Source organism: Nannospalax galili, unplaced genomic scaffold, assembly GCF_000622305.1.
Source record: "Nannospalax galili isolate Female #2095 unplaced genomic scaffold, S.galili_v1.0 scaffold1146, whole genome shotgun sequence".
Lineage (NCBI taxonomy): Eukaryota > Metazoa > Chordata > Mammalia > Rodentia > Spalacidae > Nannospalax > Nannospalax galili.
This window is the reverse complement of record NW_008355380.1, coordinates 663,087-678,564: the sequence shown is the minus strand read 5'-3', so window position 1 is coordinate 678,564 and position 15,478 is coordinate 663,087.

Genomic DNA, 15,478 nt, shown 5'->3' with positions numbered 1-15,478 from the left:
GTCAGAAGGTGGAAGGATTAGCCGTGACAGAGATAGGAAAGGCGAATGAGTGGATACTGTATCTCGGACAGGAGATGAGTGCAGAGTGATTGGACACTTAACATCTCAAAAAACACTAAACGAGAGGATTTGCAATAGTCCTACCATGAAAAAAACATGTGATTGAGGAAATCCACAAATTTAGTCTGATGATACAATGCATACATGCAAAAAATGGCATGTTACCCATCAGAATGCACAATTTTTGTATTATGACTCACTTTTAATTAAAATCTGACTGAAGACATAACTCAAAGACAGGAATATTTACAAATTATAAATTACTGAGATCTTAAATATGCAACATGAGGAGAATTTATGTATTTCAATAATAAATTACCAAAAACTCCAATTATAGTAATGATTAAGATGTCTGAAAAGGCAACTGTGGCGAGTCACCTGTTCTCTTGTTCAGGGAGGTCATAGATACTCCACCAGATGGACTTGAACCAATGTCCAGTCTACAAAAAGGAGGGTCAACTCAGAGGAAACATCTCCTTTATGCTTCCAAGTGAAACCAGACATGGTCGAGCAGGACCTTTGACTTATCTTCACATAGATGGAACTGGTAAAAGAAAGGAGCCAAGAGCTCCTCCCAAGCCCATGTGACCCCCGAGGAACAGATCTTCAAATGACCTTAAGTGTAAAAAATATATTGATTTATTTGGACCAACTGTATGGTCTTAAACACCCAAAAGGAAAGTATAACCAAAGAGTAAAGTCATCAGTATGCTTCTTTAAGAGTTCAAGGAATTACACTTCTCAGACATTAGGCTTAAGTATATATAAAAAGTTATTTAGACAATTAGTTCTCATTGATGATTTTGTTCCTAACCAGAAAGTGCTCCTCAGATGTAAGACTTCAAATCTTGGTCCCCAATACTGTAGTGCCCATCTGTAGCTAAGGGAGACAACCAGCTATTGCTCTAAAATGATGGATAATTTGTTTTCTCCCCCTATCTAGATGTCTTTGAGAGGGATCTGAGATTGATTCTAACCACTCTAACAGCTATCAAAATACCTGAAAGCAAATCCTGAATCCGTCAGTCTCGAGTCCAGCCTTGGCAGACAAAAGAAAAATGAGGAGGAACCCAATAGAGGGATGCTTTTTGAAGCCCTTGTCAAGAAATTCCAATGGACTCTGTTCTGGTTTGTTTCTCCATTGCAAAATACTCTGACCACTACCAACTTGGGGAGGAAAGGGTTTATTTAGCTTACATCTCCCAGGTTACTTCTCCTTCACATCTCCTATTCATGATTCAAGGACTTTCTTTTCCTCTTAGAGATAAGAGTTATGCAATTTGGGAGTTTTTTAGATAGACCCACTGAAGGGTTACTGCAATTGCCTCACCCTGGGTCCCTGTTCAGCATGGAAGAAGCCAGAGTGGTCTGCGTCCCGATTCCCTATTGGTAATTTGGGTAACCTCTTCAGAGGATGGTGTGATAAGGATAGGAGGTAGGAATTGGCTAGGCAGTTAGGGTAAAAAGACCAAAGAAAAGTAGCCAGTTTCTTGGCTAAAAGTCAAAATGTCCTTGGGCCTCTTAGCAACGTACTCTGTTCCAAAGGCCAAAAATGTTGAAAGTATTTGGGAACTTGTATCTAATCCTTAAAAGATTTTAGGGTTACCTCTTCAGAGGGGGGAATGTTAGAGTAGCCAAAAGCCCCATAAAGATAAATAAATAATTCAAAGAAGAAAAAAAATACATATACACATGTTCTTCTGGAAACACAGAAATAGGCTTACATTAAGCCAATCAAAAGTTGTCTGTTCACTTATTCCATAAATTAATAAGTTAATTTATGTTTGATAGACATTAAGAGTTTGTTTCTTTGTTTTTGGTCTTAATTATGATCAATGTTGCAGTAAAACCCTCCTGCTTATTTTGTGAAAAAAAAAAAAAAAGGAGAGAACTGTGAAGCTCCAGACGCAGCCTAAATCTTCAGAATGCGTAAAGCATGCCCAGCAGTCACTAAAGAGGCAAGCTACCCAGGACACAGAAGATAGTCAGCCTTATTAATAACCAGCTAATGGGAAATTAGAAAATACAAATTATTTTTGCAAAAACTAACAAGTCAAGCAATCCCAAGTCCTGCAAGGGAGAAAGGAAACAATTACAACTGCTTCAGGAGACAGCAGGACATCATGGGGCCACACGCTGATGGATACGGCCACCCGTGCACAGAACAGCACAGAGCCTACCCCTGGGAAGAGTGTCATAGGATGCAGGTGCACCTCATTTGAAAAGAGGGGGACTCATTACAATAGAGGGCTGAACCCACCACAGGCTACCTCATACCATCATACATCTGTGGATAGGTCTCACAGTTTGACAGTAGTCACTCCACACAGACCAAAGTTCAGTGACACCCAGCCAGGTGCCTACATGTTTTGAGGGAAACATGCCATCTGGATGGTGCTTACTTTCACATCAAGACAGGGTCAGGGAGAGGCTCCAGTGCCTCTAGGTGTGTCTAAGATAGTTACTCTCTAAACTGCACATACAGTTCTACACCTTTGCTGGAATGCTTCACTCCAGGATTCTAAAAACAGAGTGAACCTGAGACTCTGGCACCTGTCTGTCCTGACTCAGATCTAGCCACCCTCTCCTCCAATGAGCTGGCATGCACCCCCGTGTGTGGGAGGACTCCATCGGTGCCCAGGAATCTCTCTTCCTTGCAGCCAAGTCTCTTCTGGGGCCCCTCCTCCCACCACGGCCCACTTCCACAGGACATAGTTCCTGTCATCCTGGGCTTCTACTGGAAGCACAAGTTTGTTATACTCTCCCCACCCACAGAGAATGCAGAAAATCAGGCTGGATGCCTGGACCAAGCCTAACCCAGCCCAGCTGCCACCTGAACTCTTCTCCTACCTCCAGTGGCAAGTAAATCAGGCCAGAGCTGTGTACAACAAGGATCACACCATTTAATGCGTGAACTGGCCAAAATGGGATGTGGCATTACTTGATCTGCACTGAGAATTGTTCTGAGCTGGCCAGCACACACTACCCAGCGCAGAGCATGACAGGAGGGGGCATTTCTGCATTGTCCTGAGAACCCCTTTTCTAGGCAGTTTCATGACAGGAGGGGCATTTTTGCATTGTCCTGAGGACCCCTTTTCTAGGCAGTTTCATGACAGGAAGGGCATTTCTGCATTGTCCTGAGGACCCCTTTTCTGGGCAGTTTCAAGGCTTTTCTTCTTCCCGGGTTGTTTGAAAACTTTTAAGCAGTGTCCTAGTTTGTTCTCCATTGCTGTGACAAAATACTCTAACCACTACCAACTTGGGGAGGAAAGGGTTTATTCAGCTTATATCTCCCAGGTCACAGTTCATCCGGGAGCCCAAGGTAGGAACTCAGGGCAGGAACCTGGAGGCAGGAGCTGGAGCACAGGCCATGGAGGAATGCTGCTTACTGGCTTGCTCTCCTGGTCCCTGCTCAGCCTGCTTTCTTATGCAACACAGGCCCACCTGCCCAGGGGTGACACCACCCACAGTGGGCTGGGCCCTCCCACATCACTCATCAAGAAGATGCCCCTCAGACATGGCCACAGGCCAGTCCAATGGAGACAATTCCCTGATTGAGGCTCCCTCAACCCAGGTGTGTCCAGTTGACACTAAAGCATCCAGCACAGCAGCCATGTCACATAGCTGGCTCTTGAATTTGTGATCTACTGATACCCTGGATCTTCTGCCTCAGACCTTGTCCTTCCCACTCCTCAACTAGACCTGGGTATTTGACCCAAGTTTGTGGTTGGTGACTTCTCCCCACTATGTCCATCTTTTTTTTTTTTTTTATTGCTCTAGCAAGAGTTTCAAGCACTATGTTGAAAAGGAGTGGAGATAGTGGAGTATGTCCATCTTTTAGTCTAAGCCTTTCACCTCAGGATGGATCTCATTTGGACCTTGATCGTCCTACACATCCTTCAGTTCCCCCTCCCAACTTCAGTTCATTTCCATGTGTAGTCAGCAGGATTTTCAAATCTTTATCCAAGTATGCACAAACAACATCCAGGCCCTGCAGTGTGGGCTTCCCAAGGCCTCACTTTCTCCATCTCATATCTGAGCTCCTTGCTGCATGCGAAGCCCCAGAGCATATATCTCCTGTCTTGTCCCCATCCACCTACAGCTGGACTATGCATGATTAAGGGTGGACCAGCATGGGGTGTTCATGGGGTAGAGCAGGCAGAAAGGCTGGAGCAGGTGGGGTATGCTTTTAACCAGGAGCACAATGCAAGAGAAAAGATGATTTTTTTAAAAAGTAAAGGAAGAGGGAAGATATTAGATTAAAAAAAAAAGACAGAAAGAGAGAAAGGAGTTCCTGGTGCTCTGGGCGAATGCAATTGTTCCCACCCTGAGCTTTCCCGTGTGCATAGTTTCTAGTTGGCTATATGGCGAACAGGATGAAATCTCTAGTATACAGGATTAACCAGAGGAGCTCAAAGTTTACACTGTGAAGGCCTGGATTTGGGGATGATGCCTTCCTTGTACCCCAGCCTCTGGTCCCCCTTGCCATCCTCCCCTGTGATCTCCCAGAGGGAACTTCTGATTCCTGTGAGGTCAAAGGGAAGGGAACCCTGGACATCATAGTTCACCTAGGATAGGAAAAGAGGGCCCATTAGGGGCACTTGAACTCTGGAACTTAACTTTTCTGACACTGAAGACCCCCTTGCTCCTCAGCTGTGACATCTGGGAGGACACCTGGAGCCCCAGGAAAGGAGTACCTTTCATGGGAGTGAAGGCTGTTAATAGACCTGAGTCCTGCTATAGACTGAAGCGAGATCACTAAAAATGGGTCAGTCTACTGATCCCCCTAGATCAGGTGAATGTGACCACACTTTTCTGTTTACTGATCTGATGTACTACCCTGTCCTAGGCACTGAGTCCAATGACAAAGTCTTTAACACCCAGGAGAGACTATATGCATGGTGGGCAGTCATGGGCATGGTACAGCCTCAGTCCCTGGAGTGCCAGAGTCTCCTGAGCTGAGAGGCAGACTGGGCCCAACCCCCAGCACATGGGCCTGTGGGATTTGCATGCTGGAATTCTGCTCTCCAGAAATGAGAGATAATAATCTTCTGTTGTCTTGGATCCTGGCTAAGGTCCTTTGCTACAACAGATACAAGAAGGTAGCATCTGGGTAGGGAGGAGGAAGGGGCCTGGGCAGGGACATGGGAATGCTGGGGAAGTAGCATCCATTGTCACTTGAGGAGTCTTCACTGGACATGGCTGAAGGCTTAGTCTCAGAGAACTTCAGGCTTGGGAGGCTTGGGCTGTACTGGAGATGTGGGTGGCTGCCTAGCACAGCCCTGTGGTCAGTGGACCCAGGCCCCAAAGACCCCAGATGGTTGAGTCTTGGCTCATCTAAAGATCATCCTGCCAAGGGCAACTTTGGGGGTCACTTCATTGTTGACCGAAGGCTGCCTGACCTCAGTCAACAGAGGTGTGCCACATGGCTGGACACTATTTCCCAGTAACACGCTGCTCTTCTGAGCAGTCAGTTCCAGCAGGGGCATGGATCCTGATGGAACCCAGCTGCTGGAGGCTGCAAACCAGCAAGCCATCTTGCTGCTTTCCATGTTGGGAACCATGGGTCCCAGCCAGGCAGGAGTATAGAACTGGAACCTGGATATATTATGCTTGTATCATAATCTGTCCCATAAGGGCAGAGCACAGGGGCCAAAAGCCTACCTCAGGACAATGCTGTGCACCAATTCAGTTGTGGGGGGCCTCAGTGGAACAGGTGAGTGGCCATCTGACCCTTCAGTCTCCCCTAAGCTGCTTTCTAATGCCTCCAAGTTCCTTTTCCTCAGGGCAGGCACTGTGTCACTGGCCTTCAGCCCAGACAGCACAGTCTGGTAGGTGGAGTGGACATTAGGTAGGGATGCCTTGCCTGACATAACAGCATGGTAATGCATTAGGACAGCCTGGACAGTGGTTCTGGGCTGCAGCAATGCCTCCTGGCATACTGAAGGTTGTCAGGCAGATAAGCAGGACCTGAGGCCAGGGAGGCTGGTGCCCAAGTGCAGGGCCACAATTGTCCACTTTGGTAACATGGTCGACTGGGGTCTTCAGATCAGGTATATGCAGGGCAGGAGGGCCTAGAAATGCTGCTCAGGTTCTAGCCTGCAATCTGGCAAGGCTGGAGACACTCAACCCATCTTGTACAATATGGCCTCTGGAGCCTGAGCACAACCCTAGCAGCAGGAGGCAGCATGACTGTGGCTCCTATCACCATATGGGATGACTCAGTCCCCTACATTATTAGGCCAGTGGGGCCCTGGGGAGGAAGGAGCCTGACTGCAGCATAAATGCCAGGTGTGGACTCAGGAGACTACACTGTAGCTTGAAAAACAGGGAGGCCCAGGAGGACAATGGGGAGACAACTGTGTTGGTCACTTTTGATGAGGAGTCTTTTTTGAAGTTGGGAAACCATTTGCTGGGAGGGCAGCCACAGCCTGCAGGACACGGAGACCTGGAGCACCAGCAGTTATAGGGTACAAGGCAAGGCCACTACAGGGCAGGGGTCTAGAGGGTAAGGGTCTTTAGGACAAAGGGTTTGTAAGGTAGGTGTCTGCAGGGCAGGAGGGCCCAGAAAGGCTTCCCATGGGGATGTGACTGGGAAAGATTCAGTGGGGACTTTCGTCTCCCAGCTCTGCAGCAGTTAATTATTTACCTTCTGCTTGGGGAAACTCAGGTAAGAGCTCACAGAGACCCTCTTTCCATCTTGTCTTAACTTTTTACATCAAAATTCTAGACTCAACCCGGAGGTTGCCACATCCACCCAGGAGACAGCAACAAGTACCACAGACTTCAATCCTGGGACGGGGTCTCAATGAGAATTATCTGGACTGGGCTGGGCTGGGCTGTGGGCATGCCTGTGAGGGCTTTTCTTAACTGGGTGACTTGAGGTGGGAAGACCCACCCTGAATATGGGTAGCACCATTTCCTGGGCTGGGCTCTAGATGGGATGAGAAGCAAGCCAGGCACTAGTAGCATGCAGTACTGCTGTCCTCTGATTGCAGATGTCACATGACCAGCTCTCTGACACTCCTGCCACTGTCTTTGCTGCCATGATGATGTGTAACCTGGAACTGTAATCTAAAACAAACTTTTTCTCCCCCCAGTTGCTTTTGTCAGGGCCATTTATCATAAGAACAAGAAAAGAAATTAAGCAGGGGGCCAACGCCAGGGGGACTGGGCATGCTATACTGAGTGGCTCAGGTGTGTGCCAGCAGAGTCCTTTATGTGTTATCCCTCCCTCAGAAAAGCCTCCACGTCAGTTTCCCAGGAGCCTGCCTCACCCAGCACTGGATAACATAAGCAGGACCAGACCATCCCAGCCACATCATCCGAGGAAGCAGTTGGCAGGTGGTCAGGGGCGACAGGGAGCCTGGCTTCAGTCTTATACCTTCCAAGCTGTTGCACTGGTGATGCCTAAGGGAAGCGCTGATGAGGGGAGCCCCAAGGGAAAGGCTGGAACTGATTCCCACCATCAGAAGCAAGGCAAGGACTTGAACAGAGCTGTCTGACAGAACAGGGAGGTCCTAAGGCTTTGGGTGGGAAGTCAGGCAACAAAAAGAAATGAAATGCTTTTGTATTAGAAACGAAGAAGTGAAACTGCAGATGGCATTCTCTTGTATGTAGAAAATGCTATGGAATCCTCTGAAAGTGTTAGAACTAGTAAACGTGGTTTAAGATCAACATAGGACGATCAAGCATCTGTCTCTGTTCTGATGCAGACAGTCCAAAGATAACATTAATGGAGCAGGCCCAGTTCCAGTGTCATAAATGCTTAAGAATAAAGTTAACTCCAGGTGTGGTGTCGCATGTATGCCTTTGATCTTAGCACTCAGGAGGCAGAGGCCAGCAGATCTCTGTGGGTTCAAGGCCAGGCTGGTCTATATAGCAAATACCAGGCCAGCAGGGGCTACAGGGAGACACTGTCTCAAAAACACCCCAAAAAAAATCAAGTTAACAAAATAAGCACAAGGCTTGTATATGGAAAACTAAAATATTATTCAAAGAAATAAAAAAATACATTTAAATACATCCCATGTTAGTAGTTTGGAATGCTTAATATTGTTGAGATAGCAGCTGGACACGGTAACGGAAGTACTTAAAACTGACTCTGGTAATGACTGGACATATCTGTGAGGACACAGAAATCCACTGACTCCATTGTGTGCTTTAAATGGGAGAATTTGTATGTGAACTATTTCTCAACAACTCCATCAAACCCAAGTGTTCTGGGCTAGCAAGATGACTCAGTGCATAAAGGTGCTTGCTGCCAAGGCTCATGACCTGAGTTCAGTCTCTGGAACCCACATGGTGGAAGGAGAGAACAGACTCCCACAAGTTGTTCTCTGACCTCCATGTGAGAAGTAGCTCTCTTAAACGCTCTGGTTAAGCCTCTACTCAAGCCAGGCCAGCTTTATGTTTCTGGTCGTACCCAAGATGGCCTTTGTGCTGGATGCTGTGGAGAGTGGCAAGCTGGAATATTGGCAAACAGGGATATAAACTCTCCCTTTGAGGGTCATGATGCCCCCCAAGTTCCTCTCCCAGTCAAGGCCCTGCCCTCATACCAGTGGCTAATGTTGGGTCAGTGTTCAGTGGCATACATTTCTGTCTCTCATGGCCTCACCTAGTATAGCCAGCCCCAAGCCAAGGAGACTTGATCCAGTAGGGTGGAATCTTTCCTCCAGCATAGAACAGTGGGCCTCTTTTGTCTTTGTCAGTACCCTTCCGGTACATGACTACTCCCTTTGTTGGGTAGTCAGGGCCTCAGGGTGAGACTGTATGCCTCCTACCATCCCATGAAGACTCACTCCTACCACACTTTCCACAGAAATAGCAGAGGACAGAGGTGATGACCTTAGCAGCCTCTGTGGGTGGATGGAATGATTTTCAAGGCTGTAGCCACTGCCCTCCCTCTCCATGTCCCAAACAGAGCAGGGACCTTGCCAGGATGCCCACTATATTTCCAATGAACCTGAAGTAGCATGGTGCTGCCCCTGGGTTCCTGTGAGCAGGAGTCATGGCATCATTTTGCCTTTACTAGAGGATGCTTCTGTGGGGCTGAAGTTAAACCTTACCAGAGGAACCTTAGAATGTGGCCTAGAGGCAGTGTGGGCAGACTCGTAAGTTGGTGCCGGGACATCCCCACAACCAGCGCTGTTTACTTTCCCACCTCAGAGCACATTTCTATAGCTGTAAGGCCAGAGCTGTACCATCTGTTCTGCCACTCCCCAGAGGGACCAGAAGGACCCTTGGCATCAGAAAGGTCAGACTGCAGAACCCAGGTACCCTGTGGGCTCCTTGCTCCTCTCACTCCAGCTCTCGTCAAGCTGCCAAATTTGAGAGTCACCAGAGAGCTCTAGGGCCCTAGAGATTTGGTAGAAGAGGAACACATTCCTCTTAGCAGATGGCTTGACACAAGCCTTGCAGAAAGTGAGACGTGATCAAGTCCAGTAGGACACTCTCAGGATACTGCCTGTGGCAGGGAGAGTAGATAGACATGTGTTTAGTCACTTCCCAGATTATCTATGGGAATCTGTCTGTTCACACAGGAAGGGCACACAACCCACACTCACAGAAATACACACTAATGAACAAGTTATACACACACACCAATGGACACCCATGTGTGTACACAATAAAGATATGTACCATACACTCAGACATACCGTACACACATTCAGCCATACCACACAAGTGCACACATGAAAACACATTGTACATTACATGTTTGCATATAAGTGCACATGTATGATGCACTCATAGACATGTACAACAGGCACATGCATGTACAAATGTGCACACCATAGACTCACGGATACATATATGTGTGCAGTAGAGACGCACAATTGTAAATATGTGCACACAGAGATGTGCATTCACATACATGCACATGTACACACATGCGAATTGTCCTCCCTACCTTCAATCACATTCACTTCCCTCCACATGGTATTGTGCCTCTGTTTCTCTTCGGTTCTCCTCACGTGCCTGTGTCTGGAGGTCCCCACGGGTGCTCTTGTGGTGTACTAGTCTTACGTGCTCTGAAATCTACTCTCTGTGCCTAGGTTTGCCTGCTTTTTCCCTTCGATGGCTCTCTGCTTCTGTTAGTCACTCTGGGCGTGTAACCACATCATGTCCAGCTTGTGCCCGATGTCACTGGGCTCTTGCTTCAAAGACTCAATTGTTGCCTTATTTTACTCCACTTGAACTATTAGGGAACAGGTTTAATCTGCTTTCCAGCATATCTTTGTGATACATTCTTGTCCTCCACAGAGACAGATTTCATTTTTTTATTATGTGGGATTAGGTGGCAGTCTATAGGCAGTGTGGTGTATTATATTGTATGTATTTGCATGTGTGTGAGTGTATCTAGAATGTTCAATAAAAAGAAGAGTACTGGAATAGAACAAGTATTCAGAACGTTTTAGAATTTAAAAATCATTTAGGAATAATTTATGAGCATGACAGAATACTAGGAAGATACACAGTGCAAATGAACTGGGAAAACCAACCCTGAACACTCAGCATCAAACAGAGCATGAAAAATGGTTGAGTTTAAAGATAAGGAAAAAACATTTAGTCAAAGAAAAATTGTCCAGTTTACAAAGGAAAGAACATAAGATTGGCACTAAATGTTTTAATAACAATCTCTTACTAGAAAACAACAAAGAAATATCTTAAATAGACTCCAGGGAAGAAGCCAGGAGCCAAGAATAGTGTGTGCAATGTTCTTCAAGAACAAAGGCAAAGGCCGTCGGAAACATGCAAGCCCTCGGGGAGCACTACCCCACAAGTCCCTACTGAAGAATCTCCTAAAAAACAAACTTTTACCAACCATAAAATAACCAGAGAAGCTACAGTCCTATCTCTGGGGATGGGCCTGGGATATATTTAGTTATAGGGCTGAAACCAACAAATTTGCACTGGATGACAAAATAGAGTGTAATGATACGTGCTTTGAAGTGTAGAGATGGAGCAATGAACAAACAGCAAGTTAAGCCATCACTGAAAACAGGGCTCTGGAGAAGGCCTCACTCAGCAGACAGATCTGAGGCAGAAGCCCAAGTTGCTTTAAGGGTACGAGTAACACTGAAAATCGAAGTGCCCGAGCCCAAATGGTGAAAGTAGTTAAACTGAAATGAACCACTGCGTGCCATGATTTGGATTGGCATCATGTGTGAATTTCCAGGGAGTCGTTAAAGAGATGCCTGCCTCCAAATTGGAACAGCACCAACAGACAAAAAGAATGACTCAAACCAGCCTGGTGAGTAAACAGAGCTTGTCGGAGGTTACTTACAGAGCACTGGATGGCTTACAGGCAGCTGCACTTGCTGACGTTGCCTTCCTTTATTTCATAGAGCTCTAAGTTTATGTGGCACTCAGCAGAGGCCAAGCAAACCAGACCTAGGGAGGTGTGTTTAGGTGTGCTCGAGCCTTATCCTTACCAGAGTGCCAAAGGTCTCAGAACACATTGTCAGATCCTGGGAAGGATGGCTTTGTTTTCCTGCGGGTGGGAACATAGCCTCGGCGTACAGAACAACCATGGCACAATGGATAATCTGACTACAGATCAGAAGAACTAAATAGTGGCTGATGCAAAATGACATTGTGTGGCTAGGATTTGGAGGATTATTTCCCTACCCATCCTCAAAAGTCCATGTGGTAAAGGCTTAGTCCCCAGGGCAATGTTGATGGGAGGCATGGATCATTTCCAAGGTGGGGCCTAGTGGAAGGCCTTCAGGTAACTGGAGGCATGCTCTGGAAGAGGATTATGGAACCCTGGGCCCATCATCATTTTTGTTTCTTTCCTGGCCACATTGTGAGCAGTTTGCTGGACCATGACTCTCCTGTCTTGGCCATCTGGCATTCCCACCAGAGGCCTAAAAGCAGCGAATCTGCCTGTTTGTGATATGGAAATTCTGAGACTATAAACCAAAATAAACCTCTTTATTTTATTTATTTATTTAAAAATATTTTTTGATTGGGAGGCAGAGGCTAGTGGATCTCTGTGAGTTCAAGGCCAGCCTGGTCTACATAGTGAGTTCCAGGACAGCTGGGGCTACAGGGAGACCCTGTCTCAAAAAGACAAAAAAAATTTTTTTTTTGAAGCTGGGCATGGTGGCACACACCTTTAATCCCAGTGCTCGGCAGGCAAAGGCAGGTCAGTCTCTGTGAGATTGAGGCCAGCCTGGTCCACACAGCAAGTTCCAGGCCAATAGCAGCTACAGGAAGACCCTGTATCAAAAAGACAAAAAAATTATTTATTTATTTTTATTTTATGTGTATGAGTGTTTTGCCTATATGTATTTAAATGTACCACATGCATGCAGTGCCTGTGGAGGCCAGATGAGGGTGCTGGATCCCCTGGAACTGTAGTTACAATTGTTAGCGGCCATGTGGGTGCTGGGAACTGAATCTGGATCCTCTGCAAGAACAGGCTGTGGTCTGTCTTAACCACTAAGCCATCTCTCCAAGTCCTGACCTCTTAATTATCTGAGGCATTACCTTATAAAGACGGGATGCTGACTAACACACTACAAAATGACCAATGAATTCAAAAGGAGGTAGAGAAGCAGGGCATGGAAAACAAAGGGAGCAAACAAAACAACCGAATGATGTTCCAAGTCCCAGTGTACGAACAATTAGGTCAAATGTAAATACTCATAAAAATCCAATGAATAATAAAATGGCATTGGATTTTGAAGTTAACCAAATATATCCTGTGTCAAAAAATTTACTTGAGATATAGCAATATGGAGACATTTAACTGAACAGAATATGCTGGAAATACTGATCAAATAAATGCTGGAGTGAATGTGTGTGTGTGTGTGTGTGTGTGTGTGTGTTTATGAACATACATGAGCATATGTGTGTATGTACAAGCCAGTGTTTTCTCTGCCCTGAATCAGTCCAAGGTCAGGTGTCAGATGACTGGAGAAAATCTACCAAGTATAAAGCATTTGCTGCACAACAATGAGGACCGGAGACCTGATCCCAGCACCCACATTTACAGCTAAGCACAGTGGTGAACACTTGCATTCTAAGCGCTGCAGCCCCAGAGAGAGAAGGATCCCTGGGGCTCAGTGGCCAGGAGGCCTGGCCCAACAACCATCCCCAGGCCCAAGTGAGAGCCCCTGTCTCAAAATACAAGGTTAATGGGAACCAAGGAACAACATCCGAAGTGCACCTTCCTACTCACAAACATGCACAAGTACTTGCTGCCCACACCCACAAGTATACACACACACACACACACACACACACACATACACACACACACAAAGAAGAGAAATGTATATGTTTTGGAATTAGAAAGCTAGATACAGTGTGTTGAAATATTTAATTGGGTCTTGATTTTAAAGAAAATAAAGATCTTTCACATGTCAAATTGATATGGTACCTAGATATTTTAGCAAATACGATTCTGGCTGCACTTGTGAGGACATTTTTTAAAATATTTTATTTGTTATTTTCATTTTATGTGTATGCGTGTATTGTCTGCATGTAGGTGAGTGCACCCATGTCGTGCAAGTGAGGACATTTTTAAAATGACAATTAACATCTAAATTTTTAGATTAAGTAGAATTCCCTCCGTACTGTGAATGAACCCAAACAGAAAAAGAAGGCCTATACTATTTATTGGTTCTCCTGCATCTCTAGCTGGTCAGCTGACCACGCAGATATTGAGATTTCCTCCTCCTTAACTACATCAATTTTTAACTATTCCAATCTCTCCCTCTCAGTATCGCTCCCTCTCCCTCCCTCTCCCCCTCCCTCTCCCTCTATCTCTCTATCTTTATCTCTATTCCCCCCCTCCATCCCTGCTTCCTCTCTTTTTGTATATCTCAGAGACTCACAGTAGTTTTCACATCTGTCTATTGGAGATTTAAAATAAGCTTCTGTAGGACTGTTGGAGAGATTAAATAAATTGATACATATAGTGGACACTGGTGATACTTATCTAATCCCCACTTCGGCATGCTTTGTAATCTTCAGAAGATTCTCCTTAGGCATTTGAACCACGTGATAACTAAAGAGCTAGAAGTGTCTTCATATTTTACCTCCTCTGCCGTGGGGAGCAGAAAGGCAAGGGCTAGCTAATGTGAGAGGACAGAAACACTGCTTCCTTGCTGAGTAGAGAACAAGCCGTATTGTAATTCATTTTCCACTGCCCTCCTAGGAGAAGAGGAAAGCTCAGACTTCACATGACATCTCACTCACCATCCCATCCTGCTTCTTCTGCTCCCTGATTTTTTTTCTCTTGGGAGCACTTTAGTAAGTTTCATGTTCTTGAATCCTTGACTCCACAGCTTCCTTCTTGGAGATCGTGATCTAGGATAGTATGTGAATAGAAGTGGTTTCCAAACTAAGTCATGTTCTTTGATTTGTCTCTGACAGTCTTGCTATGTTTACGTTTTCCCAGTGTACTTATCAATAATACCTATTTTCACCTACATCAAGATAAATTTTATCATTACATTTAGCATAAAGTATTCTATAGTTGCTGAATAAAAGTTTTAAAAATGAAAAATGACAGTGCTAATCATTAAACTTAATCAAGTAACTAATTTGACTAATTTCTCCTCAATCAATGAGTTAAGTTCATCATAATTTCAAGATGAGTGCTGTGATTTTTATAAAATAACATTCAGAATGTGACAGTTTTTACTAGATAGATAAAATAACATTCAGAATGTGACAGTTTTTACTAGATAGATAAGAGTTAAGTTCATCATAATTTCAAGATGAGTGCTGTGATTTTTATAAAATAACATTCAGAATGTGACAGTTTTTACTAGATAGATAAGAGAATATGGTTTAGAAGTGACTATTGGTAAAATTAATTAAGAGTGAAATAATTCAAACATTTAGAAAACAGAGGAGATTTCAATTTGCTATCATTAAAATCATATATTATGTGTAAAATCCATCCCTACAAAAGAAAATGCATTAGCAACAATATCAATAGCTATAGTACAGATTTTTATTATCATGATTCTTAAATTTTACATGAAATTTCTCCTTCGAACCCTTAATACTGTGGGTCATTACCACAGGAAGATGGAAAGTGCAGTTGTGAAACAAGCCAGTATCTTGGCACCCACGATATTTCTTTGCCTTGTTAGAGAGGCAAATCAGTAAACTGGCAGATAGGATCTTAACAGTGTTTAAGACCCGCTTTGATTTGTTGGGCACTGTGACCCAAACTTTAAGATAAAGAATTCCTTCTGTGTAAAGGGTCTAGCTATATCAGATGGCAAATAGATTTAACATCTGCCAAAATTCTGTGTTTCCAGGAAACAGGTAGGTTCATGGTCCTGAACTGAGGAATGAGCCTAGAAACTTGGATTCTTTCCCGATCCAGCCAACTCCAAACACACACACTTGCTGAACAGCTATTTCAAATTTTACCTTGTGAGAATTT